General features: G+C 41.0%; 2 long non-coding RNA genes across 3 annotated transcripts in view; one reads left to right on the forward strand and one right to left on the reverse strand.

Moving 5' to 3' along the window:
• The window catches only part of LOC310679408, a 279,663-nt gene that overhangs the window by 244,521 nt on the left and 8,636 nt on the right, over nucleotides 1-26,506 (forward strand). The gene's annotated exons all lie outside the window — the stretch shown is intronic.
• LOC310679419 lies at nucleotides 13-24,615 on the reverse strand. 2 transcript variants are annotated; one of them, XR_014512236.1, is made up of 4 exons: nucleotides 24,501-24,615; nucleotides 13,049-13,160; nucleotides 9,201-9,326; nucleotides 13-294 (listed from the first exon to the last, which is right to left on the reverse strand). It is a non-coding gene; the product is annotated as an uncharacterized lncRNA (long non-coding RNA). The 2 variants fall into 2 exon arrangements; XR_014512237.1 differs by lacking the exon at nucleotides 13-294 and adding an exon at nucleotides 4,486-4,829.

Consider the following 26,506-nt stretch of genomic DNA (forward strand, 5'->3'; position numbering starts at 1 on the left):
AAAGGTGCCCCCTTGTGCTCTCTAGGTGCTTGGGATATAACTTAATAATATGCAAAGCATAGTGATGTGTTTTAAAATAATTCTCTAAAGTCAGAAAATGCCTGGGCTCCTGCCCCCTATAATCGGTACCGTCCTCCCAACCGAGCCTGGTGCTCTAGAAAGAATGTCTCTCATGGTTGCATCAACTGTGTATCAGCAGTGTACTTGAAAATGGTGCTAATCATTGATGCAATAGCATTGCAATACTTAATGACTGGAGCCAGGCAGTTCAGGGTGCAATCCTGTGAAGAGCATCTGAAACACAAATAAAAATAAATTTGCTGAAGGAGGCAACATCAGGCATTGTAGGTGGCGGTGCCAGACATCATAAAAAACCACACAAAGTAATGAAATAAAACTATAAAACAGGAGGTGTAGGGCACAATCAGAGATGGGGAATATTGCATTTTCCTGGTTATCATGCTAGCACTTCTGTACCTGTTGTGTTATGTGGCTTTTGGACTGATATAAAAGCATGTTTTGCTAAATTCCATTCAGACCAGTGGGTGTGGCGTGGCACAACAGTGACTGTCATTGGATGTCGTTATTCCTCCATCGTCTCCACACATGTGTGCTTCTGTTCCTTCATCATTCAGCCAGGAAAATGGCAGGAAAGAACTGTGCGAATTCTCAGGATTTTCCAGGTTAATGGGCTCGCAAATCGATTTATTTATGGAGTCAGATAACATGAATATCAGCACCAATGGAGGTCATTTTTACTTCACGTGAAAGCTCAAATATAATGTGGAAATTAACACTTAGGGAAACGTCGTGAAAATGGAATAAACTGCCATTTATTCCTAAATCAGTGATAGTGCTTTGAAATTCATGGCACCTCCAGATAGAACTGGGAATCTCTTCTATCTGAAATGCAGGAGAGCCCCCGCTGATCAAAGTCTGAGCTAGATGGTTGAGTGGTAGGACTTGTAGAAATAAGGCAGTTTCCTATGTTCCTGTTAGGAACTATTTGTGTAACTGAGGGGTGACAGATGCTGTTTCTTTTTTTTCTGGCTAAGTAACCATCAAGATTTCTCCTTGCACAACAGGACTCTTTCCTGCCCTGTACATGCACGCACGCATGCACACACACACACATATTGTTCTCTCCTCATCTGCTCTGGGGGCTTGGGGGGGGGTAACCTCAGAACAGATTTAGGGGATGTTCAGATGGAGAAGAGGGGTGAATCCTGTTGCACATGTGGAATTCCTTTCAATGGTGGGACTGTTACCTAGGGCTGTGTTGAATACAGTCCTCAGTAAATAATGTCTGATATCAGTGGTGTGGGACCATGCCATGGTAAAGCAGCTTCCATATTCCTGTAGCAAGGCATGAACTGAACCTCAGTAATAAAACACTTCTCTGTACCTTCTAAGTCAAGATGTCAACATGGGGAGTAGGAGAACTGAACTGTCTTGTTTCAGCTCATGAGGACTAGCTTATGAAACAGTAAAGGTTTAAGGATGAAGAAGCTTGAATCAAAGCCTTAGAACAGGGACTAGCGATAACATTAAGCAAATATCCTATTTGAATATGCTAGCTGATGAAATGTGAATTTAGGCTATAGTGTGTTTGTATACTAAATGTATTTAAAACATAGCAAGCATTTTGTTCCTTTTCTGTGTGGTTTGCAAGTAGAAATTAATTAACTCCATTGATGATAATGAGGTTACTTCAGGTTTACGTCAACATTATGGCGAACAGAAGGTAGAACTGTTCAGCAAATGGTTTGAAAGTCTTTCTTGTACATGAATAAGCATTGAATGCACATTAGAAAGGAATGAAAGCCATTGTTATTGCTATTATTTAACACAGCTGTCTCTTATTTCCACTACATAATTCTTGTCTAAATGTATACAACGTCTCCTGCTTGTGAGCTGATAGAGCTCAGGTGACTGAATATGACTCACCAAGCAAAACAGGATTGCTGACATGAGAGGATAGAACAGTGGGTTGGATCCATACCATTAGTTCCCATTGAAATCAGTGGACAAATTCATGGAAGGTAAGACTGTCAATGGCTAATAGTCATTATAGCTATACATTACTTTCAGAACCAGAGGCAGTATGCTTCTGAATACCAATAGAAGGGGACAAACATGTCCTACTTTTGTGCTTCTCATAAGCATCCATTCTCATAGGTGGTTGGGAACAGAATGCTGGACTACATGGGCTTTTGATCTGCTCCATCAAAGCACTTCTCATGACATTTGTTCCATCATTGCTGATGGGAACTAAGTGTGCCCAACTTAATTTGGATCCAACCCAGTTATTTATAGGAGGCTCTAATATAAGGTCATGTCCTCTGATATAATGGCAAAATATGTCTGATCCAATGGGTTAGTGCTCAGAGCCAGCCTTCAGGGAGAGGAAATCCATAGTCCTAAGCTAACATATAAGGCAGGAGAGTATTCTAGAGCTGTGCACAAATGATCCCTTGAAAGTCTCCATCCTGTTGTGGACAGAAAAATGGAGCGGAGGGAACTATTTCACCAAATTTATCCAATGGATGGGCCCCACTATTAGCCATGACAGTAGCATAGCTTCTCCCCCCCCCCCCCGAGTTTTTGTTGTTGCTGCTACAGCAGACAACTGTGTTGTTTTGCATTCTCCACAATGCCCTGGACCTGCAGCATTTTGTAGCCACTGCCACAAAAAATGGTGGGAAATATTCAAAGCTATCACTGCAGACCCATTTTCTAGTGGGTGGTGGTGAGAAAAAGAAAAATCACACAATTTTTTCCAGAAATACATCATCTGGGAAATTTTAGTTCAACTTTCGATTATCCTTCCCAGACACTATGACTGCTTCTAAAATCATTCTGAGTGCACACTTAATCACTGTGCATAAATAAAAGCATATTAGGGAGCAACACTGATATGTGCCAGGTAAAATAAAACAATGAAGCCTCTTTTTTCCCAATTGTCTAAGCTGTTATAGTTACTTGGCTTCTTAAATCTAGATAGAATGTGTCTAATAGCTCTAAGAAGGTCTTCCCAGAGAGTGGACAGGTTCGCTGTCCTTGAAAAATAACACTTAGTAGTGTCTGGGAAAAGATATACTAAATCAGAGAAGGGAGTTGTTGGAAGATTCTTCTCCTTTAGTAGAATTCATGTCTCACTTTCCATCGTCTGGAGCTGAAAATTCTCCCCCAACTTCAGTCATGCTCAAATTGAGCCATTGTTAAGGTGGTTCTACCTAGGTGACAAAATATTAGTGTAAGTACGGTGCTATAGATGTGAAAAAAGATGGCTTGGGACATTGAAGATGTAGGTTTGTAAGCATGTTGAATATTTGCAGCTGGGCACATATTTTTCAGCTTCCATATTAATACCCACATTCTGAGTGTTTTTTGCTCATTCCCTCCCCTTGCAGGAGTCAACAAAAATTTCAGAAAACTATGAAGTTAGGGAAACATCACCTACATTTCGAATCTAATCTGGGGGTGACATAACTAAACACTCTGTCCTGATTTGATATGCAGACACCTAGAAAATGTATTGCACCCAGCTCCCTTGGAAAAGCTGCTCTTTGGGAATTGGATGGACAGTATAAGAAATGTATAATCTTTTTATTTGTATGCCTGATTTTCTTTATTGGCATTACTCGAGGTAAATTTAGAAATAGTGCAGTAGCCAAGTGGGCAATTTGCCAACTGCTTTCACATGGGGAAAATAATACACAGGATCATAAGCAAAACAACTCTTCATTATGATTCATGGATAATTTTGGGACACTTTAGCAACCAATTCATCCTAATTAGCCAATTAAATGCAGGAACCTATGTGCAACCCTGAACCATGGAGTTTAGATCAATGCATTGAAATAATGAAAGACTGTCCTGGAAGAGAGATTGCTTGTTCTTGAGAGTCATCTGTAATATGCTAGGACTCAAGAAACACTCACATAATCACTGTGAATGTGCAGCTTCTTTAATGACCTTGGCACCTGCTTAAATGTCTCCCAGTGAAATAAATGGAACTGATATACACACTTCTCTGAATATTCGTGTTATTTCAGAGTTGTTCAGCTATGGCACCATTTTTATTCCCATACTGCTGCATCTTTCCAGCACTTTGTTTCCTTCTTTTCTGAACTTCATATTCTTAGCCTCATTTGACCTCACTTCTTAGGCTGTGGGGTTGATGCATGTGGCTTTTCTTCACACTTGTCTTTGGGGTCATCACATCAGTTGTAGCACGCTGCTGTCATTGACGAAATAATGTCACCAATCATATTAAAGGGCCAGTGAGGGTAAATGAGTCTAAGGACAGTGTGGTCAAAGATGCAGAAGTAGAGCACATGGAAGAAGCATGGTGTAACCCTGTTTGGCTCACTGTGCCTCTGTTGTACCAGCAGTTCTTCAAATCATGCTGGCAAAACTAACATTGTCCTGCATACAGAAGTTGTTATAAAGTCTCCAGAAGCATCACCAATAGGGGGAAAGTATTATTTGTTTAATAACACAGCTCAGCTTGCCGCTTTGTCAATGGAATCGTGCACATGAAATAGTCCCTCCAAATGCTCAAGAACACAGCAGAGTTCTTCCTTTTTGGCTATAGTTTTAAGAGCATTCAGAGCACATTTCTGCCAGCACACCAGCAGGTTTCAGCGAGAGAACACACAATTGTAGTTAATTGATCATTTCCACAGAGAAGAAATTTAGAAGGACTTTCTAATTCGTGTCTTTCTTTGACCGCTTTTAAACATCTAACAAAAGGCGTTCCTTTTCTTTTCGCTTGGGTTCTTCTTATTTCTATTTAAAATGATCTTCCCTGTCTGCAGTTACTTCTATTCGAGAGAAAAAGAAGACGATACAAAGTACGTTCTGATTTGGTATGCTTAATCTTCAACATTGTGAAACCATTCACAGTTTTGCAATTATATGCTAAATGGGCACCAAGGTCATTTTGTACTCATCTGTGACTTTCTAATGAAAGGCACAGATGTCATTAAAAGCACAGTTCATTCTCTTTTAAAAAGCACGTCTTTGAATACACATTTATTCATGGGCTTCAGGAAATGTATATATAACACATTTGGTTGCCACTTTGCTTGAGCCAAATTACTCGTGCTCAGTGGTGTTTCTCTCTTTATATATTTGTTAGTTACAAAACCAAACCAAGATCCATATAAACCCAATAAAATTCAAGGGGTTAGAAGGTGAGCCACTGCAACAGCTGATGAATGCTGTGACTGCCAGGAATTGGCTCCATGGATGGTTCAAGAGCATTGTCATACACTAGCGGTTGTCTCCAGTTCTTGCTATAACTAGCATGCTGTTGAGTGGCACATGTCACCCTGGAATAGGAGCAGTGAGGAATGATGACCTTTCCTAACCCCATAGCACAGCGCAAAGACACCGGCCAAATATCTCTCTGTGTGTGACTGTTTTTCATGGGACAGCAGAGTTGATAACAAAGGTTGTCTGCCCACAGAATTTCCCATTCAGTTAAATGGGAGTGTAAACCGAGCTGAGTCCACCACTGAAATGAATGGAAAAATCTACTTACATAGGCCTTAAGTGAGCACATCAGGATATTACATTTCAGGAATTCCGAACAATGAACTCACATCCCATTGGTTCCAATTGCATTTTAGTGACTGTGTCTTTATGATAGAGCAAAAAGATCTCTCTCTCTCTCTCTCTCTCTCTCTCTCCTTTAGGTATTTCTATACTGCCTTTTACCAAATAGTCACAGGACATTCTTTTTAAAAAGCCATAAATACATAATATAAAATACTAAAACAGCAAGGTCAAACAACACCAATATTAGTGAGCCCTTAGCAAACGGGATGCGGAAGAAAGGGATGTGGTGGTGTGAAGAGAGAATACTTAGTGATGGCAAAGGGCAAGCTTCCTTTGTGGGGGATTTTGGGGGTTATTTAAAGGTTGGCTTGTGGGGTGCACTTTTTTTTTGCTAAATCTGTTCTATTGAAAGGAGGCCTGCTGTTATGTCATTTGGCTGACTGGTTCATTCATCTGGTCACACTTAAGAGTGAGACCAGTGAGAACCCTGAGGTAACCCAACTATCTGTCCACCAGCCAACTCAAAGGGATGGGGGGAAGGGAGCTGCCCTTTGGCCCTCGATGCTGTAGTCCACTGAATGCTGGCCAGTGGGTCTAGGGTAGGGAAGCCAGGTGACCATGTAGTTCACCTGCTTGTCGGCTTCCCACAGACATCTGGTTGGCCACCATGAGAGGTAAAGATAAAGGAAAAGGACCCCTGGAAGGTTAAGTCCTGGAGAAAAAGGATGCTGGTCTAGATGGGACTTGATCCAACAGGCTCTTCTTATGTTCTCACTATTAGGTGAGCAGTCAATGATCCAGTGATCCAGGATCATTGATCCAGTGCACAGAGCTGGGGTGGGTGGATATTGTCTAAAGGAAGGTGGATCCATCTCCATTGTTCATTAGATTGTATCATTCTAACCACACATATGTGGGCAATGTTATTGCTCATTGCAGATCCTTCTAGTCAGTAAAGAGTGATCCTTACCCCCCATCTGGTCTCTTGCCTCAATTTGGGAAGGTGTGTTGCTATCTAATCTATCTATCCATCCATCTTATTTTTGCAAAGTTCCCACAGGACCCACTACATGCCTAGTTTCCCAATCCTGTAAGTCAGGGGTGTTGATGAGCTCCAGTTCCCATCAGCTCCAGCCAGCATTACCAGCAATTGGGGATTATGGGAGTTGTAGTCCGGCAACATCTGTAGGGCCACAAGTTCACCAACCCTGCTTAAATACTGATATTTTTTTTAAGCCACTTGCAATGTGGGTCAGGGGATGCTGTGTGTGATTCAGAAATGACAGAAAGCTCCACGCTGTACATCACACCTCCATGTATAGTCCTCTGGACTGTGTTCCTGGTCTTAATATTAGATTCTTTTAAGGCAACTATCAGCATTCTCTGGGGAAGAAAAGCATTTAAATAATCACTTTCGTTTGTGAAATTCTGGTGATGATTTCCCCACAAATAACTATATTATGAACTCCTTCCAGTCCCTCCCCCCACAATGTGTTTGACCTCCTCCAGCTGCTCTCTTCGCAACCCCCACTCCCACTTTAAAACCTTCCCTTTAATTGCTTGCATTAATGCCCCGAGGTTCTGTGAGAGAAGCTACAGAAACCTTGATTTTATTTTCCCAAGGAAGCAATTACAAATCTGGGTTAATATGAAATCAAGTTGTTTGTAAATGCAACTGTTTAAAGTTTGCCTCCAGGGAAATCATGCAAAAATAGGGCATTTTCTACCATTTGGATCTGTGCCAGTCAGCCAGCTCCACCTATGCTATAAATCAGATCATCAATTACAAGCTATCTGAAGAACATGGCATATGCATTTAAAGAAACATGTTTAGCCAGAAAGTTTTTAATAATAGGATGAGTCTTTCTTTCATGGGAAACAATCCTGTAGTTTACCTGCTCCTTGATAAAGCAAGATGCAGCAGGTTGTGACTACCTGACGTTTCTGAATCAGCCACACTTTTAAGGCAAAACAAAGCCATACAGAAGAAACTGAATGAATTGATGTTTGGCCCTTAGTTTGGTGGGTTTTTAGGTATTTGTAGCCTCTTTTTGCATGCCTTTTATTTTTCATAGGCAAAGGCAATTTAGAGCAAGGGCAATTTTTACTGCATTCTGTTGACCTCACTCCGAATTACCGTAACTTCCCCACAGCTCCATGATCACATAGCCAATTCTTATGGACTACTCAGCATTGTGATGCCACCATATTCATTAAAAGAACCCCTGATTGAGTGAGATCACCTAGTGAAGAAAAGTTGTTAAAGCTGGTAGTGAAGCTGTAGCAGAACTGGAGAACAGTGTTTGTGAACTGCTATGAAAAGAAAGGAGGAAAAGGCACATTAAAGCATGGTGGGGGGGGGTGAGAGGTGTTAATTCACACACATCTGCAAAAGTCCTGCTTTCACTTATCCAAGAGTGAATATTCAGCTCAGGTCTAACTTAGAATAAAAGGAGATAAGAACACGAGCCCATTCTCTTCTCAATGCTAAACATTTTTTTTTTTTTTTGCATTGATTTCCCCACACATTCAGGAAAGTTTTATATTATAGGCCTCTTGATGATGGCAGGAACAGGAGAGACCTTGAAACCTTTGAATTAAATATGATCCAAATTTACAGCTGAGTGAAGGATGAAAGATTAATAGGGTTTTCTTTCAGTGTGCTGTAAATCTGAAACTCTGGCGCTGGTTGCAGTGGTAAATTTCAAGCACCCAACTCCTAGTCATGAGCAAGCAGAGTGCACCAGGTTGCCATTATGAGCCTGTAGCACAGAATTATTCCAGTAGCAGTTTATATGGGGAAGAAACTGAAGGATAAATCATCCTCGGGTATAAGCCTTGCCCTATCCCTTGAGTCCTTGATATTATAATCTTTGACATCCCATCCTCCATCTATCTGGCCCTGCTCAGAGCCCTTGACCTAATCTTTCCTGTAGTCCTTGATTCAACAAAATTCTCTACATTTATTGCAGCTCAGTCTGTACCGTTGCATTTTGCAGCCAATCAAAACATTTGTTTCAATCTGGAAATACTATGAGCCAAACCTTTTCCATTTTATGTAGCTTGAATGTCAAGCTGAGCCTCAAGCCATTTCTTCTGAGCTCAGATTCTAAGGAATCTCGCTTTTTTTTTTAACACTGTACTTGCAAAGTTCTTGCTGATTAGTCATTAGTAAATTTGTTATTGTGAACCAAATAGGCAAATTAGTGAGCAGTGGGTTTCCCTAAGAAGCACTCAAGGCATGTGTTATGTTAGGATGGTGGAGATATTCTCATAATGCTAATATTGGAGCATCCGTTTGTTTAATCCCAACATTAACCATGCAAGCTCACATAGTAATGCTTGGTAGCTCTGCCATAAGTGTGGGATACTTTCCACTCTGCAGCCCATACCCCACAGACCTAGTATGAGTGGTTGGCTAGGTCAGGCACTGGACTGGCGAAGGGCCCCAAGGCTCAGAAGGGACCAGCCTACCACCGACTTGAACTCAGCCCCTCAGGCTGGAAGGATGCCATCTTCATTCTCTGTGGCAGCCCCTAACTTGTGGAACTGCATCCCCACAGATGTGCATCTGGTTCCTTCATTATACAGCTGAAGACGCACCTCTTTACCCTGACTTTTTTTGGACCCACCTAATTTTTTAGGGTTGTCAATTGTTGTCAACTGCTTTTAATACTGTTTTAAATGCTGCAACCCACTCTGGGACCTCAGGGTGAAGGAAGAGAAGTCAAATCACCATCATCATGAAGCTCAGGCACCTGGCGAGGCAGCAGAAAGTAGACCATAAGAGAGATGTGGGGAAGGAAGGGAGGAAGGAATTACACAAACGCCCCTTGGCCATGCTGGAAGTAGTTGAAATGAAGGAAAAGCCTTCCACCCCAAGCATGAGAATTGTACCAAATTTCTCTCTCCTCTTAGATAAATTTTCAAATGCAATTTCTTGACAGTGTTGCCAGTGTGCATCATTGAGGGGGCAGAATTAGCTCTGTGCGTTCCTACAGGCTCTTTCACGTATCCAACAGTGAATAACTGAAGAGGGCTAATATATTTGAATTTACTATAATAATTCTTTAAAGTCTCTTTTAACTTCTCTCATCTACATACTGTTCATTGAGGATTCTCCTTTGTTGTTCCTTCGTGTACTCTGGCAACACTTTCGACCAATCAGTGTTCCTTCATCACACAGTAAGAAAATCGCCTTATAATAAATTCCTGGCAATAAGCCTAACTAGAGCCGACATGCTATCAAGGCTCCATATACAGTTTTTACCTGCTGAGTGTATGACTGAGGACTTCGGGTGTTCAGTGAGACTGAACTGATTACTACTAAAAATGTTATTTGCTTGAGCGAGGCCTGGATTTGTCCAGTTTCTGATTGTAGACTTTCAGTTTCAATATGCTTTAGGGAACATTCTCTTGTAACAGGTCACTCCAAATCCTTGTCTGTCACAGATTTGAATTAAACATGCCAAGTTGACTGCTACGAATGTAATGAATTTGCACAACCTAATGCACAACACGAAAATCCTCTGTCATTTTAAAGATTGTAATTCTGTTCTATTAAAATCAATATAAGCGTTGTATGGATTTCTATTGGAGTAGGTTTGCAGCCTTAATTTTTGGTTTTCAATGATACCTGAAAGGCTGCTTAAAAAAGAATAGAACAGTTTTTGCCTGTAAACGGGAGGATTAGAGATAATGGGTTTAAGCTGAAACGGTACAAATGCAGGTTGGGTGTTGGGGAAAATGATTATAAGAACAGCTGGACAATACATTAAGATGCATAGGGAGTTTAGGGTATCTTGATCTGTAGAAAAATTTCAAGACCTTATGTAAGTGCCTATCTTACTTAGGTGGTAGATTTCAGATTTTATTTGTTTTGCTTTAGGGTATGATGTTGGAGGAGTAGATTCTTTTTCTTTGATTCTGTGAATTCCCCACCTTTCTGTATCAGGCGCCAGCCTTGGGCATGCTTGGGGAGAAAGAGAGAGTTGTATATAATTGTTTGACGCCAAGCAACTGGGATAATATGGTGGAGTTAATCCAGATTAATCCCTTTCCATACCTCATGCTGGCTAGAGGGGGAAATGCAGACAAGGTAATTATCACAACATTTTTTTTGTTAAAGCTTCCAGCCTCTCTCCTGGTGGGAATTAAAGCAGTTGGTTGAATGTGAGAGATGCAGAAGCAAACAGATGCAAGGTGACTGAGCCAAACTCAGGACATTCCAACAAAAGTGAATTTTGAAAACACCTGCTAAGGGGATGAGGAACCTGGACTTTCTCCTGTGAACTTTGACTTTTTCGCAGAACACACTCAAGAGGAAGTGCCAAGAGTGCTCTTCTCCCATTTGCCCTTGACCTGGAAATGATGAGACCATCCAGCAATATTGATTGCCATATTTCATCTGAGGAGACACTGTCCAGATGTGCCTCTTCACCTGTCTGCCCCTTGGTCTCAAAATGTCCCGAGCTTTCTAATTAGAGCAGAAAACAAGACTTGAGAAGGAACAGATGGCAGCGAGGTGTGAGCAAGGATTTGAAAGAGTCGCAGGCAGTTTGCTAACAGCCTCTATCAGGTCCCAGAGGGAAAGTCCTACTGCTTCCCCTCATCTATTAGGAGACAGAAGGTTGTGGCGAGAACTTGGAAGAGGAAAGTAACAAGGGTTTGCCTTATGCAACCTGAGTGATACGAACATCACATTTGGATTTATTTCCAATCACAACTCATTCTGCAGCCCATGCCTGAATGTTCACAATCCACTATAGGGGTGAAATCACCATTATGCTAAATACCTAGTGGCCATATCCAGGTAAATAAATGCTCATATTCTAGGAACAGGCAACGATGGCTAGGTGTGATATTGTGTTCACACTGTTTCATGCCATGTGAGCAGAAGCGTAAACACTGAGTTTTCCTTACAGACTGTTTTAAAAAGTGTGTACAAAATTAGGGGAGGACTAAAAGCCTGCTCCCGCTCCCCAGTCTTTGTACAATTCCCTTACACACACAAAATGCATGTACTATATAGGGAAAACAGGAAAATGTCAAAACATTATACAGCCAATGAGATTTGGCTGTATGGTTATGTCACTGAGAGCAAGAGATGATAATTTAAATGTGTAAGCAAACATTTTCATAAGGAGTGAAAAAATTCCAAAAATAATAGTACTCACCGCACCACCCACATTGGCAAAAAAAAATTAACAAAGGATGCATTCAGACATGGGCAATATCGCATTGGTTTTCCTGATTATAATGCTAGTGCTTCTTTCCCGTTTTCTAATGTTCCTTTCACACTGTTGCAATACAGAACTGTGGCTTTTTGACTGATATGCCAGTATGTTGTGCTATATTTCATTCACACCACTGGGCACAGTCACACAACAATGAGTGTAAAATGTTTCTACTCCCCTCCCCTCCCTTTCCATACATGTGTGCTTCTGTTCCTTCATTAATTCCCCCACAAAAACAGCAGGAATGTGCCAGTATACTACCCCAAATTTTGCCACTTTATTCTCACAATTTTCCAGGTTAAGGTGGCTGCAAATGGATATTTATTGGAATCAAATAACATGAAAATAAGCACTAAATTTGTGCTATATTCTATTAGTTTACTGGAAGTGGCTTTGATGTTGTGTGGAAGCTCAAATATTATGCAGAAATTAAGAGTTAGAGAAATGTTGGGCAAGTGGAGTGCCATGTGAATGCAGCCAAAGAATAGTGAGTCGTTTTGGCTCAGCCTGATATTTTTATTTCAGGTAAAGATTCTAGACAAAGAGGGCTGCTGTTCAAGTTCCAATCAGACAACTCTTTCCCACATGACATTATCATTATTATAGGCTGTATAAGCTTGTTCCTCTCCCACAGTACTTCTTATAAACTGAACATAAATTTTGTGGCACTTTTGGGATGGAAGAGGTAGAAGTAGAACACTATGAACTTTAAGTTTCAATCTTAAGTAGTTGGAACGCGGAAGGGGATTTGTACAGAGAGTGGTTAATGACGCTTTCTCCTTCACATTTTATTCTAACAAGCAACTCAGAGTTCTACCATGTTATTTGCTTTTCCAGCAAGAGATATTTCCCAAAGGAGTTTGAGTGTGTGTAGCTACATTTCATTTCTTAGTTAATTCTTACAACACAGATGCCAAGAGGCTGGGCATTAGAAAGCACGTGGGGCTGCATTCAAGAAATCAAGCTTTGTGATCCATCCCTGTTATCAGTTCTGTGCAATAGCATTTAATCATCTTAAACTTCACCAACTGGAATAATTAAACTGTCTCTGTTATTTCAATATTCATTGAACAACCCACGTTTTGCTTTCTTCGTCGATTCATCCAGTGGTTCTCGTTAATCTACAGCAGGGAAGAAGTGTTCTCCAGTGGTTTGATTGCTTTGAAAAACACTATAATTTGTAAGCAAATTGGGAAGCTTTGAAATGAAATGAAAGCATCAGTGACTAGACAGGCAAAGCTCACCTTTCTCCTTTCCAGTGAAATGTTTCAGACCAGTGCTCATCATTGCCATGAATTACACCATAACGTCAATGGGCCCTTCCAGCTTTTGATTAAACTGTAGCTATTAAGGTTCCTGGGGGGGAAAGAAAACAAAACAGGTAATATCTTGCTTGTAATATCTTTGTTGTGAAATTCACTTCCAGCAGCTCAAGCAGTGTCAATAAAGGTGATTTGCCATCATAAAGCAGAAAATAAGATGGGAAATACAGATGAAGCCATTGACTTGACTGTTGTGCTCTTGTTATGGGGAGAGATTATTTCACTTTAGAGAAAAACAATATGCTTCATACAACAGGGGTGAGGGGAAAAATCTCCTCTTGTTCACAGTCCCTTCACTTTTCCTAATCTTGAAGGGGAGAGGAATGTGGTGGTGCCGACTTCCCTTTCATCTCTTGAACACAGCAGTAATAAATATGTGATCATGAATTCATTGGATTTCTTTTCTAGAAAGAAAAGAAGAGTCACAATCCAATTGAGTTTGATGCTTTAAAAATATCTACGCACATTTTACTTCCTAATTGCATTTGGAGAATCTAGGAATTAATGTAAACAATGCTCACTTCTGTTAAATTATTTCTCTGTGAGTTAGCTTTACTGTGCTTTCCACTCTGTCTTTCAGTTTTGTATGTCAAATTGCTTTGAGAACAGGAGCTTATGCAATTTGCCTATATTTCTTCGTGGTTTTTTTCAAACCACTAAGTCATCTATATGTATTAATTGTTGCGCATATTGAAATGTTGTGATTCTTATTTTCTTTTAGTTTGTTATGGAAAACATGAGTGCAGATTCCCATCAACAAGATTATGGGCTATGGTGGGAAGAGGATATACATTCCTAGGCAAATCAACAGGCCCAACCCAAAGAACATTCCAATGTAGATGGGAATGTTCATTCTTTGTTGCTGTTGAACTTTTACTCTGGCTCCAGTACACTCCCACTGCTAGTGTTTGAAGCCAAGTGCACATGCCATTAGCCACAATTCATATGTATCCTGTATTTTCTTGAGAATTACTCCTGTTCGAGGCATTTCCCCCCAAGCCAGTTTCCATCCATTTTGAAACTGCAAGCTGTGGTTAAGCTGAGATATGTACAGTTCAGATAATCAGTGCACATGTGCAGATGACAGTTTCATTGAACAGGATTTCAGGGGTTGCAGGCATGAGGAAACAGATCAGGTAATACACATAAGCTGCCAATGCACTCCTATCTTTCTTTCTCTCTTCCCACCCAAGGGGCTGCCAGGTGAGAGACAAAACGCTGTTGCCAGGGGTGTGAAGTGATCATCCCCATTTTCCTTTCATCACTCTACCCATTTCATCTCTCCCACATTTCCCCTGTCTTGCACTCCTCTCTGTCCAAGCCCCACCCCCACCCTGCTGCCCATCACTTGATATTAGGGCAAGGGCTACAGGTTCCCTATCTCAACTTAGATACACAGGACCTAAAGTATCATTAACAAATCTCCAGTCTCCCAATTCATTTTAGCATGTCTACTATGTTATATACAGAATTGCCCAGGAAGTATTCAGTTAGGTGAGCTCCTCTTTCTGTTTGATATTTGATGTCATGAGAATCAGAGAATCTGTTTTAAAATATGTTATGCAGGTTTTTATCTTTTTTAACATTTGATTTGTTGTCTGTAATCCACCTTTTGCTTTAGAAGGAAGAGGAAGGACATGCAACTAGCTGCAATTCCTATTTCAATGCAAATCTGTTGTTGGTAATTGTAGTTTAGCAATTGTCTCAGCCTTCAGCTCAGCAATGATGAAAGATTCATGGGTGTGAATTATTAGCTGTGCCATTTACCTTGGAAGTGCTCTCAACACTGTTGTGAGTATTTATTTTTGGAAGTTTTCTTTTGTTCTGTTCTGAATCTCATTATTCTGTAATTGTTGAGAACATTATTGTTAACAGGAGATGGTATAAAATATCTACCTTTCAAGAAGAGGACAGTTTAATAAATCTGGAGGCTGGATTCTATCCTGCTCCCCCCCCCCCCTTCCAGACTTGTAGCGTTGTCTACAGTGCTGACTGTAATGGGATTGTTCTAACTTATAGGAGAATGCTGATTCCAACAGCCTTTTGCTGTGAGAACCACATTCTCATGCACTCTGATGGACTTTTGATGTGTAGTCTAGTGTAGGGCTTTATATCCATATCACTAGAGGTATTTCAGCAGGTGAGAAAGCCCCATTGTGCTAGCTGGAGTCCTTGCGTTGGCTTCCACTAGCAGAATGAATTGGTTGAACCCAGCCTTACGGCTGCAAACACCCACCCATTTTCATTGTCTCTATGATTATACTGTCACTGAAATTAAGGGAGGTTTTGCAGCAGAGGGAGGATGGAACTCTTGGTTTATAGCTTTAGGAAGCTACATTTCAGAGCTAGTTTTAAGATTTGGTCCTTGTGAAGCATCTCATCTGGCACGTGGCATACGGACCCTGTAACTGAAGGCTGTGTCTCTCTGCTGCAAGAAAGGCACAGCAAATCATGATGGATACATTTCCACCCATCTGAACAGACAATTTAGCACCACAACTCCTAATGGATCAGGCGTCTGCTAAAAGCGAATAATTGCTCAGATGTGAAGCTTGGCTTTCCTGATGAGAGGGATTTATGACATGTCAGGCTCCAGACATAAACGATAGCATCATATTATGCTAATTCTCATCATGCTCATGTGTGTGATGTGACACACTATAACACAAAATGACTGCCTAACATTTATAAGAAATACGAAGGGATGCCCCCACTACTAATTTGTAGTGGAAATATCAAACACATCACTAAAGGTTAACAACACCATCCTGGTGACTGGAAATGCTGGCCTGCTTGCAGATAGCAATAAATGCGTTTTTGTGCCAACTAAACTATCCATGGTGCAATGAAATATCCTTATTTCCTTGAGTGATTTCTTCTTCCTGCACTGCCCAGTGGTAAATAAAGCATATTATTCTGTGACCTAAAATCCCTTGGGACTCCCATTATATTTTTTCCCCTCTTCCAAGATTTCCATACTGGTGCTTTCCTGCTTGCACAATCTCCCAATGTAGACAGCAGAGTTATCTACTGGTGTAATTATCTACTGAAAACTAATATAGTATAGCTGTGACTAGGAGACTGATGAGCCATGAATCGGGAAATCATGGGTTTATATCTCACTTGTGTGATACTGCCTGCCATTTTTTATACTGACCCAGCATTATGGGCTCCAATTGTGGCAACATGTAATTCATCTGGAATAGTATACCCCAACTGCTGCCTTCCAGATCTATAATCCTGGAGTAGATAATGTAACAACCATTAGATGTTGTGGGCTGCAACTCCCATCAACCCAATCTAGCATGGTCATCCCTCAGAGATTATGATAGTCGTAGTCTCACAACACCTGGAAGGAACCAAGTTGAGGAAATCCAAACTGCAGTACTGCTGTCTTGTTTGGTATGTAGTATTTTAGTCCTGATCTTTAAGAAAGGCAGTTGGGGTGACCCTCAAAACTATCACCCAGTCAGTCTTCTAATGGTTTCTGCCAGAATACATGCCCCCCCCCTTTAAAAAAGGTTAGAATGGTTAGAAGAGTGGGCTGAAGTAAATAAGTTCCTCTCTCCTACGTAGATGGTTTTCCCAAGGGGCATAGTATAATGGAGCAGACTCTCTCTTTTTAATTATCTTCTTCAAGCATATGTTATAATTGCACACCCCCAAAAGTTGTGGATAGCGTTGAATGACTATGTGCCACCAGTGCAAGAATTTCTGCTTACACAACAGGACAACCCCCCTCACCTAGCCCTATATGTGCCTTTCACTCTCCCCAAGTATTCTGTAGAGGGTCAGGGGAACCCCCTATAACAGATTTAAGGGGTGCAGTGGGGGAGCACATGCTAGAAATCCTTGCATGAATGGAACATTCACACAGCAGTGTTACATTCAACCCTGTATGTTGCATTTATTCATCTCTCATCTGCCTCTGACTTCATTGACCAACAGAGTCCATGAGAAAAAACTAACTGTTGCTTCATTAGATAAGTGGCTGCTGTTTCTTATATAACAGCTCTGCTGTTGTACTCAAGTTAAAACTCAAACTTAATTCATGGGCTCTCGTTCTGATCTGGTATTTACACCAGGGTTGCAGTCTTGCCCCTCTGTAATTTAATCTTTAGAGCAATGATGTAGTTCAGGAGCTCCCTTCGCCTTCCCCTCCCACTCAACTGGTAATCACAAAATTCCAGTGCTTCTTTATGCAGATTATATGGCTCTTATTTCATTATCCCAAGTAGGTATGAAAAGATTACTTTCTAATTTCAGAACTTATTGCAAGCAGGAAGGTTTATCTATTAATTATATTAAGGCTAAATTGGGGGGTGTTTGCCAAAAGGCATAAACAGCATAAATGGGTCCTGAATCATCATTCAATCAAAGTGTGTAGTTAGCTTTAGCTATTTAGGGCTTAATTTTTGTGGAAATGCTCTGTGGCACATTCATTTTGAGGCAATTAAAATTTCATCTGACCATTCATTGGGGGCTATAATGAAACTTTATTAAACTGAGGGTCACTGTTAGAACCGTTGTTCAAAATTTGCTTAACGAAAACTGCATCTGGCTTGTTATAGAGTGCAGCAATCTGAGGTGGCTCTAATACAGGTGAACCTGATATAATTCAAAGTAAGTTTTTTGTACTATTTGCAGTTCCACACACTACTTAGAATCTTATTTTACTTAACACATTCCCATACTACTACACATTTCTGAGTGGTGTGTGAAAAAAATCCACGGGAAATAAGACAAGAAAACAATAAAATATTATAATAAATCCCAAACACATTTAAATGTTACAAAGTTACAATGTTACAAAGCTAGACCGGATTCTGCGGCAGATGTATGCCAAGCTTCAGGCTTCCCCCACATGTGACCAAGTTGCACTGGGTACACAATGCATGGCACAAAAGCCGCCAGAAATGTATTGTGAGAGAGCTGGTTGGTTTGCGTCACTTGAAAAGAAATGACATGTACAATAGGTTGGCCCATGTGGAAATATCTTAAGAGGATCAGAAGAAAGGACATATCTTGTATTTGAATGTGAGGAATAGTACAATTCCATTCTATATCAGCTGGGGGTCCCCTGAGGCTCCCTTCATATATAAACCACAACCTCCCTTGAGGTAGCCTATACATAGCCTATTTCCCTTTATCAATAGGGCACAGATGACTTTGGGAGACATTGTTTGCTTCTCAGACAAAGAAACCATCCACGCTCAAGAAAGAGGCACTGGGCAGGTTTTCAGGTGTGAAAACAAACCACAGATGAGAACAAGATATTATTCTTCACGGGAGACGCTTATGAGAAGTACATCAAAGCCCCCTAATGACAAGCTGGGAGCGATACGACAGCAAGGAATAATCATAACAAGCAGATGAAGGGGAGTTAACCATTACTAGAGTAGCTCTCACAGCTTGCTAGCCTTGCGAGAGGTGCCTGATCTCCATCAACGATGTAGGACCACAGACTGTTAGTGCGTATGAAATAAGATGAATTATTAACTGAAAGGCTGGGGGAATCATCTCCAAACTTGGAGTTTAACATTCTATGCATTTGTTAATAACATCCTCTCCCCCTGCCCCGGCCACACAGAATGTACAAATTAGAGAAAGCAAACTGGGGTTCATACTAGAACAGCCACCACATGCCTCCTGTCTACCAGCAACGGCATATATTATCTCCATTAGACGAGCGTGTATTTAATTGAGCTGAAGGACAAACACACAAATGTTGAGGGTTTGATTATTTTTCTCAGCTGGGGGAGCAGTGCCAGGCCATCCTCTTTCCGACACTGTGCATCAATTAGGTCTTGAGAGGCGACAGTAACCTAAACCGAACCTGGAGATGCTCCACTGGGTCCCTGGGAGAGTTCAGGAGCTCCGTTTGGGTTGAAAGCGTGATGTTTTCCCACAAGGGAACCACCAGTCACAATAATTACATTGCTGTCTACCCGTAATATGATTTATTTAGATGTTGCCTTATGAATTAATTCCCTCTAATTGCCGCTCCTCTCGCTGTAAATCAAGGTTTCCTGCTTTCTGTGGAGCAGCGAACATGATCCTACACTGCCATAATTAGTCCAATTAGAAAGGAAGGCAGATGTGGGGAGCCAATTACTTGCCGGAATATGTCTGCTCCAATGTATTCTGAGTGCCATTCGATTGAAATTTAATAGCAACTTAATAAAACATTGTTTTATTCATAAACCAAACTCCCTTTGGGCTATTAGTTTTCCTGAGGAGACAGTTCCAATGAGTTTTATGGCTGGTGAGTTAAGGGGCTTCTCAAAGAGGTAAATCGGGAGCAGATCCATTGAAATGTATGGATGCAGGCTGGGTGAGGGAAATGAGAATTGACTCCCTTTTCTGCAGTAACATTTCTTACTCTTCCCACGGAGAGAATGAAATTAATGACTTTGCCTCCTGAATCAGTGCAAATGTCAGAAGCTGTTCAAACTGTTTGTCACAGCCAGGTCTTTACTCCATGTGGTGGAACTCTTGTTACTGAAAGCCTTGCCTTAGGCAACACCCTCAATCAAATAGACCAAATCAGAGTAAACATCCACACACATCTGACCCGTTTGGTAAGCATTCCCTGAAGCTTCATGTCACCGCGCTTGATGTTGCTGTGCCCCCAAAGAGCAAACTCATCAAAAGTGAGATGTGCGTTATACAGGAGAAAACAACTCAAAATCTGTCTGAGCCCAAGAACTGGGAGAAACGATACATGATAAATAAAACAGAAGAGAAATAGGGGGCAAGCACGGTTATTGTGCAGCTTAAAAGAGGGCTAAAAAAGACCCCTGACCTGTACACTGGGTGATATTGGCCGGTTTGCTGCTTTGCACTGATTGAGTTCAAACTGCTGAGACGCACAGTCGTCCCTGTGAAATTTGAGCAAGTAAAGAGGCGCCTCATTCCAAATGGGTATTAAGCAGAAAATGGGTTGTTTCACAGGGTGCAAGGCACAAAATGTTTACAATCCTTTTTGGCAAGTGCCCTTACGGAGCTTGTTGTGACTAGGGTTGCCATACAGAAGGAAGAAGCTTGGTTTTTTTTTACTGTTAAATATATGGTAGTCAGATTGCTCCATTAGCTAGAAATCGCTGTTTGCAACTTCCCCACACCAAGGAGGAAGAGCAGCAAGCTTGTGATGGATGTAACTTGATATTACATCTCAGCATAGCATCAGCAAGGCTCTTAATTTGTTGTCCCTCCTGCTCTGGAAAGCAAGACAGGGGGCAAATTTGGCTGTCGTGCTGGTTTCAGTCTGCAGTGCCTTTCATGAACCATCGCTCCCAAGTCACAGTGAGCAGAATTTACCATTTTTAAAGCAAAACGCTTCAGTTATTTGCTGTGTATCTGGCACTGCAGCTATCAGGGCTACTGGATGTCTTGACCCATGATTATATGATAGCATGAGGGATGGCTGAAATGTTCGCAAGCTATGTAGAATGGCATTGGGGTTGTATTTAGACTGCACATTTTTCAGCAGCTAATTCTCTTTAGGTTTAAAAGCATTATAGCCTTTAGTCCCAGCCAGAGAATTACATGGTCCAGGTCCCTGTGGCCTACCTAACCTTGAGTTCTGGACCTGAGGGGCATGAAGATCTTAAGAACGTAGGGTTGTATTCACTTATGTCCCACCAACGATGGAAGGTCCTTTGATCCAGTGGAGGCTTCTGAATCATTGGAATGAAAAAGGGAGTTAATTTTCACAAACGCCTCCATTGTAGCCTTCATTCCCCTTCCCCAATATGCTCTGGAGGATTGGGGAAATTGCATGAGAGAGGGTGGTGGAGGAGTATCTATGTGAAGGGTAACTGGTGAAAATAGCCTCCTTTCCTTTCCCATAAATGGGAATCTACACTGGACCAATAAGCTTTGGGGAGGGGCGGGGTGTAGCTACAACCATGGATACAACCCACAGAAACTTCCCCAGAGAAACTATTTAGCAACTTAAAGATTCAATGACCAAAAAGACAGTATAAACAGCAGTTACTAAACTATGTTGCCTTTAGTTATGTGCTACGGAAGAAGATTATATAACTATAATATTTTATATAAATATTATATTGTTAATTATTATATTATTAAAATAAAGGTACCCCTGCCCATACGGGCCAGTCTTGCCAGACTCTAGGGTTGTGCACTCATCTCACTCTATAGGCCGGGAGCCAGCGCTGTCCGCAGACACTTCCGGGTCACGTGGCTAGCGTGACAAGCTGCATCTGGCGAGCCAGCGCAGCACACGGAATGCTGTTTACCTTCCCGCTGGTAAGTGGTCCTTATTTATCTACTTGCACCTGGGGGTGCTTTCGAACTGCTAGGTTGGCAGGCGCTGGGACCGAACGACGGGAGCGCACCCCACCGCGGGGATTCGAACCGCCGACCATGCGATTGGCAAGTCCTAGGCACTGAGGTTTTACCCACAGCACCACTATTATTAAAATAGAACTATTTATATAAATATATTAATAATAAATATGAAAACAACTCTTGTGTTTACCTCTTCCGATGATCCAGAGGTGTGTGTGTGTGTGCATTGCCTTAACAATATCAGAAACGGCACTGACATAACTTTGTTCATCTTTATGCATGGTTTCTGGAATCTCTCTAGGCTATATGAGTTTTGTATATGTACGTTTGAATTTAATAGGATGTACTGAACTTACAAATTAATTAACTCTCACATTCAAACAAAATTAAATGTCTAAACCTCTAATTTTGGTAAATTGATGTTTCAGTGAGCTAAAGGTAGCTTACATAAGATCAATAAAAACAAGACAATCCCTTTCATCAAGGTTACAGTCTTAAGGATGTGAAACAAAAGGGAAAGGGGGATTAGAATGGAAAAGGAAAACAAGCAAAGTTAGGCACTAGTTCCTAAATTTACATAAGCCCTTTTCAGGTATTCTACCCTACAGAATTCCAACAACAAGAGGAGGCCAGAGAGGGGGGGTGTTATTAAGCCCAACACCTCCAGTACATTAACCTTGTTATTCTCATGGCACATTGTGGCACCATTGCAGGCATGGCAATTTGATGTGTGGGAAGGGGTGGGGCCAAGGACTTCACCCCTGCTCTCCCTCTCAGGTAGGTAGAATCATGTATTGATAGTGATGCCTGAGGAGAGCTTGACTAGTTGAAATACAAAAGTTCAGGGATAGAAGGAGCTGAATGGAGCTGGTGGAGTGGTCCTGCTACCCACTGATCCATCTCCTGCAGCCTGAAAAAGCAGCTGCTGCCAGTGGTTAGAGAACAAAACCTGATGGAGGCTCATGTAAGCATAGCCAATGGAGTAGTCCTGCTTCCCACTCCTCCAGTGCTTCTGCCTGAAGGAATTAATGCTGTCAGGTGACAAAGGAGAGAGGGAGAAATCCAGAAGAACTAGCTTCAGCAAAGCTCATGGAGTGGTTCAGATATTCGAGTTTGACAATGTTTTGAATACTTCTTTCAGCTGTTATAAAATGTTTATAACTCAGGAATTTATGGAATATTTATAATTCAGTCAGAATAAACTACCCAGGGCTAGGCGGAGCAATGATCCGACTCATTATAAAGCAGATTTTTTAATGTTCATTTATGTGTGTATTTTACAGATGCACAGATTCCCTGCCTCCCAGTCTTCCAGGGCTTCAAGGTTGGTTGTCAAAACAAATTCAAAGGGAAACAAAGAGTGAGGTGGGAGAGAGTACTGGGCAGAACAGGCAGATGCCGCAAGGGACAAACGGAATTGGTACATAATTGATATGGCATTGATTTACCAAAGCTGAACACATTTCAAACAGTAGGACTTCCATATCTGTGTAACATTATGACATGAGTTATAGACAATCCAAGCAGTTTTCTGGTTGAATTAGCCAGCTAGGGGATTAAGAAAGATAAAAGAGAAGAACTGAGATCACAGCCTGTGCCCAGACTAACATAAATTTAGAGCTAGCTTCAGATCTAGTGAAACAATGCTCTGTTTCTTGTCCATCCCATGAGGGCAGTGTCGGTAGTAAAATCTGTGATGAAGTGATGAGGACAGCAGACCACAGCTCAGAAACTCGGGGACCATAGCCGGCATGTAATAAATATCCTGAGGGTAAGATGATCAGACAGACAGATACATGCCTGAGAAAGATCAGGTGTTCACCAAAAAGAAATCGCAGTATGATAATATGCAATTTTGTCTTATGTGCTGTGGACAAGGCCATCGTATGATGACTTTTATGAACTTGGACCGATTTACAGCAGTAGGATATATGGCTCATTGACTCAAAGTGAGGTACCATTGATTTCTCCATACTGGGATTAAAGCCCATTGATTTTGTTAGAGAAATTGTTGAAAAATCTGGCGGCATTGTTTTTCAAGGCTCAGAAGCCAGAAGGAAAATATTTATGACATTTTAAAATGTCATTAGTGTAAAAATTGGATTCATTTTTTTTTGGAGGGGGGGTGTGAATCTGACTATATGGTTGAACATTTGGGGTTGGTCATACCAGATCAACTACAAATGTCACAGAGTTGCTTTTACTCACATGTATCTTGACGCCTATCCTGGGCCAAATTTAGTTTCAACTTCAAGTCATTTCCTGGAGTTAGCCGTGATCATCACGAATTCATACGTTGTGTGTAAATTATTCTGGATTTTGGGGAAACTTTCACCAGCTTTAAACAAACATGTCTGAATATTCTAAATTTGTTAAAAACATTCACCAACAGTTTCTTAGGAGGGGGGAAAAACAGGATAAATGTAGCTTGTAAATTTCTGCAATACTGTATGCGCATTCTTACTTGGAATAGACATGGTACAGGATTGCATTGTAACCTCCTGAACTTTCCCTAGGACTGAACACTTCTGATTCAATCCCAGAAGCATTGTTGGCCAAGCAAAGACAAACCTTTGTTCTACTTTTTGGCATCTAGTTTGTTTATAACATGATCCCTTGTTTGAAGATGGAGGTTATCAGCAATTAAATTTGGTTCGCAAGTTCAGAACACAACTATATTTTATCTCAGATTTAAATGGAAGCTCAGTCTCCTACACCTGTTTTCAAAGGAGAAATACAATACCTGCTGTGAATGACATGATTATTTACGATAATCAATTACATGTATATCCTGTATTTCCTCCAAGGAACTTAAGATGGCATACACAAGCCTTGCCCCCTATTTATCTTCACAACCACACAGTGAGGTAGGTTAGACTGAGGAAGTATGCTAGACCAAGGACTGCATGATATACAGTGTGGGCCATGTGCATCCTAGGGCTGCAAGATCCCCACTCTGGTCTAGATGTGCAAAAACTGCTATTCAGAAAAATAATAGACATGGTGTCTTTCTCCCAAGCATTTTGAATGGACACAATAGAGGCACTGCCCCACCAACCTCAATCTGCCTTCAGCCAGCAGTTGCCTGCCTTTCTTCCTAGTTACAACCAGGCCTGGGATGGCACTACCTGTCAGCTTCTTCCTCCTTAGATTCGGTGTTGTCCTTATAGAACTCAGCAGGGAGGAGAACTATAATGTATAGAACTAGAATTAATTGGCTCTGTGTTCCATTGGCTTTTCTTTGCAATAGTCATTGGCTCTGGCTCCACCTACTGCTGACCTCCTGCCTTATGCCCTACTAGTGTCAATGGACACCAGCCACCACAGCTTCATTTGAATCCTTCCACCAACCACATACTTAACTGAATAACTATGACCCAGTATCAACCTCATGTTTGGTGAATTCTAAGTTTAGGACACCATTCAGCCACCTCTTAACCACAAAATTCAACCATCTCTTACCTTGATTGGGAAATATGTGTTTTTCTTCCTTTGCAAACATTCCTATTAGACAGTCACTGGCTTGCTCATGCTCAAAAATGGTCAGTTTCCTCCCTTTGTAACTGCCCCCTCCCCAGCCTGGAGAAGGGATTTATTTGACATCACATTGTTTGTTTACTTTGCAAAGTGATCGATAAAACATTAAGTGGAGAGAAGCAAAGACTCAGCACTTTCACTAGTAATTAATTGAACAATGAAGCATTCTCAACATAGGTTTCTGCAGTGAGAAAGGCATATCCATGGGAAGAAACAAACTGAGTTTTACACCTGCCTTTAATTTGACTAAAACAGAACTGAAATGGCTGGTGTTTGCGACATTTCCATTACCTACAGAGCTTTGGTTTTTGTTTTGTTTTTTACATTGGATGCTGGCCCATCTATTTTCTCCTATCTAGTGCACAGGAGACAACCATGATCCTAATTGGGCCATTAGGAGAGGTGTTGAAATGTTGCTAATTGTCAAAGGCAATTAAGTGTAGCAACATGTCACAGGTAAATTAACGAGACTCCAGGTGTTATGAGCAAGTTGCATTCATTTTGGTAGAAAACAAACACTGTCTCATCTGCATATTACCCATCATTTTCTTTCTGTCCATTTCACAGAAAATTGCACAGCAGGCCTGGAAATGCAGGCTTTCCTTTTTTTAAGCAATATGGCCTTAAAATATGTTATTTGGGGTTTTCCATTAAAGGACAAATGTCCCCATATTCAATTCAGAAGTTAGCTTCATGAGTGGTGTCATGGTTTGACATTCCTCAGATGTTCTGTCTGCATCAAGAACACCCGTGATCTTTCAGTTTAGTTTGATCAAAATCTGGTGACAGCCTAAGGACAGTCCTGAGAAATCTTGCATGTCCATGGGAAATTTTTTTGAAATTCCTTAGATACTATGTTTTTAAAACTTCCCTTGGAACTCTATATTGGAGAGTGGTATAGAAATTCCTCAAATAATTTTGTAAGATAAGAATATTTTACCCAAGGAGGAATCTCCACAGCCAACTAACTAACACCCAGGTCTACTCAGCTTCTGGATAACACTGTAAGTAGAGACTCAACATTGACATTTTCAGCTTTAAAGATATTCCCTTGTTATTCCCATACTACATGCTAGCCTTTCAACGAGTATCTCCTGCTTCAATCGTTAAACATCCCTGAAAACATTTCCATGCCACCAGGCTTACGTAGGCAATGAAGAAAATATATTTCTTTAGTGGTTAGTAGATGGTCTTTGATTTTAAATTTTAACATAATTTTTAAAGTTTGTTGTTATATTTTATTATATATTATATAGGCATTGTGGTAAACCCCTTTGATATTTTTATGATATAGCAGTATATAAATATGTTTTTATAAATAAATAATCAGGTAGAAGGATGAGTATGCACTTGTGGGCAAGGCATGAACCTGTCAAGTTCAGACCCTAAGCTTACAAATCAAGTAAGAAGATGCATATATTCACAGACTGCCTGAGATCTATGCCCTTTCAATATGTGCCTCTTTTGGAAAAAGAACACAGTGGATACAACTGAAAATGGTTATCAATGTTTCCCTGTGTGGGCTAC

Source organism: Podarcis tiliguerta (genome assembly GCF_965153285.1).
Source record: "Podarcis tiliguerta genome assembly, chromosome: 6".
NCBI classification, from domain to species: Eukaryota; Metazoa; Chordata; class Lepidosauria; order Squamata; family Lacertidae; genus Podarcis; species Podarcis tiliguerta.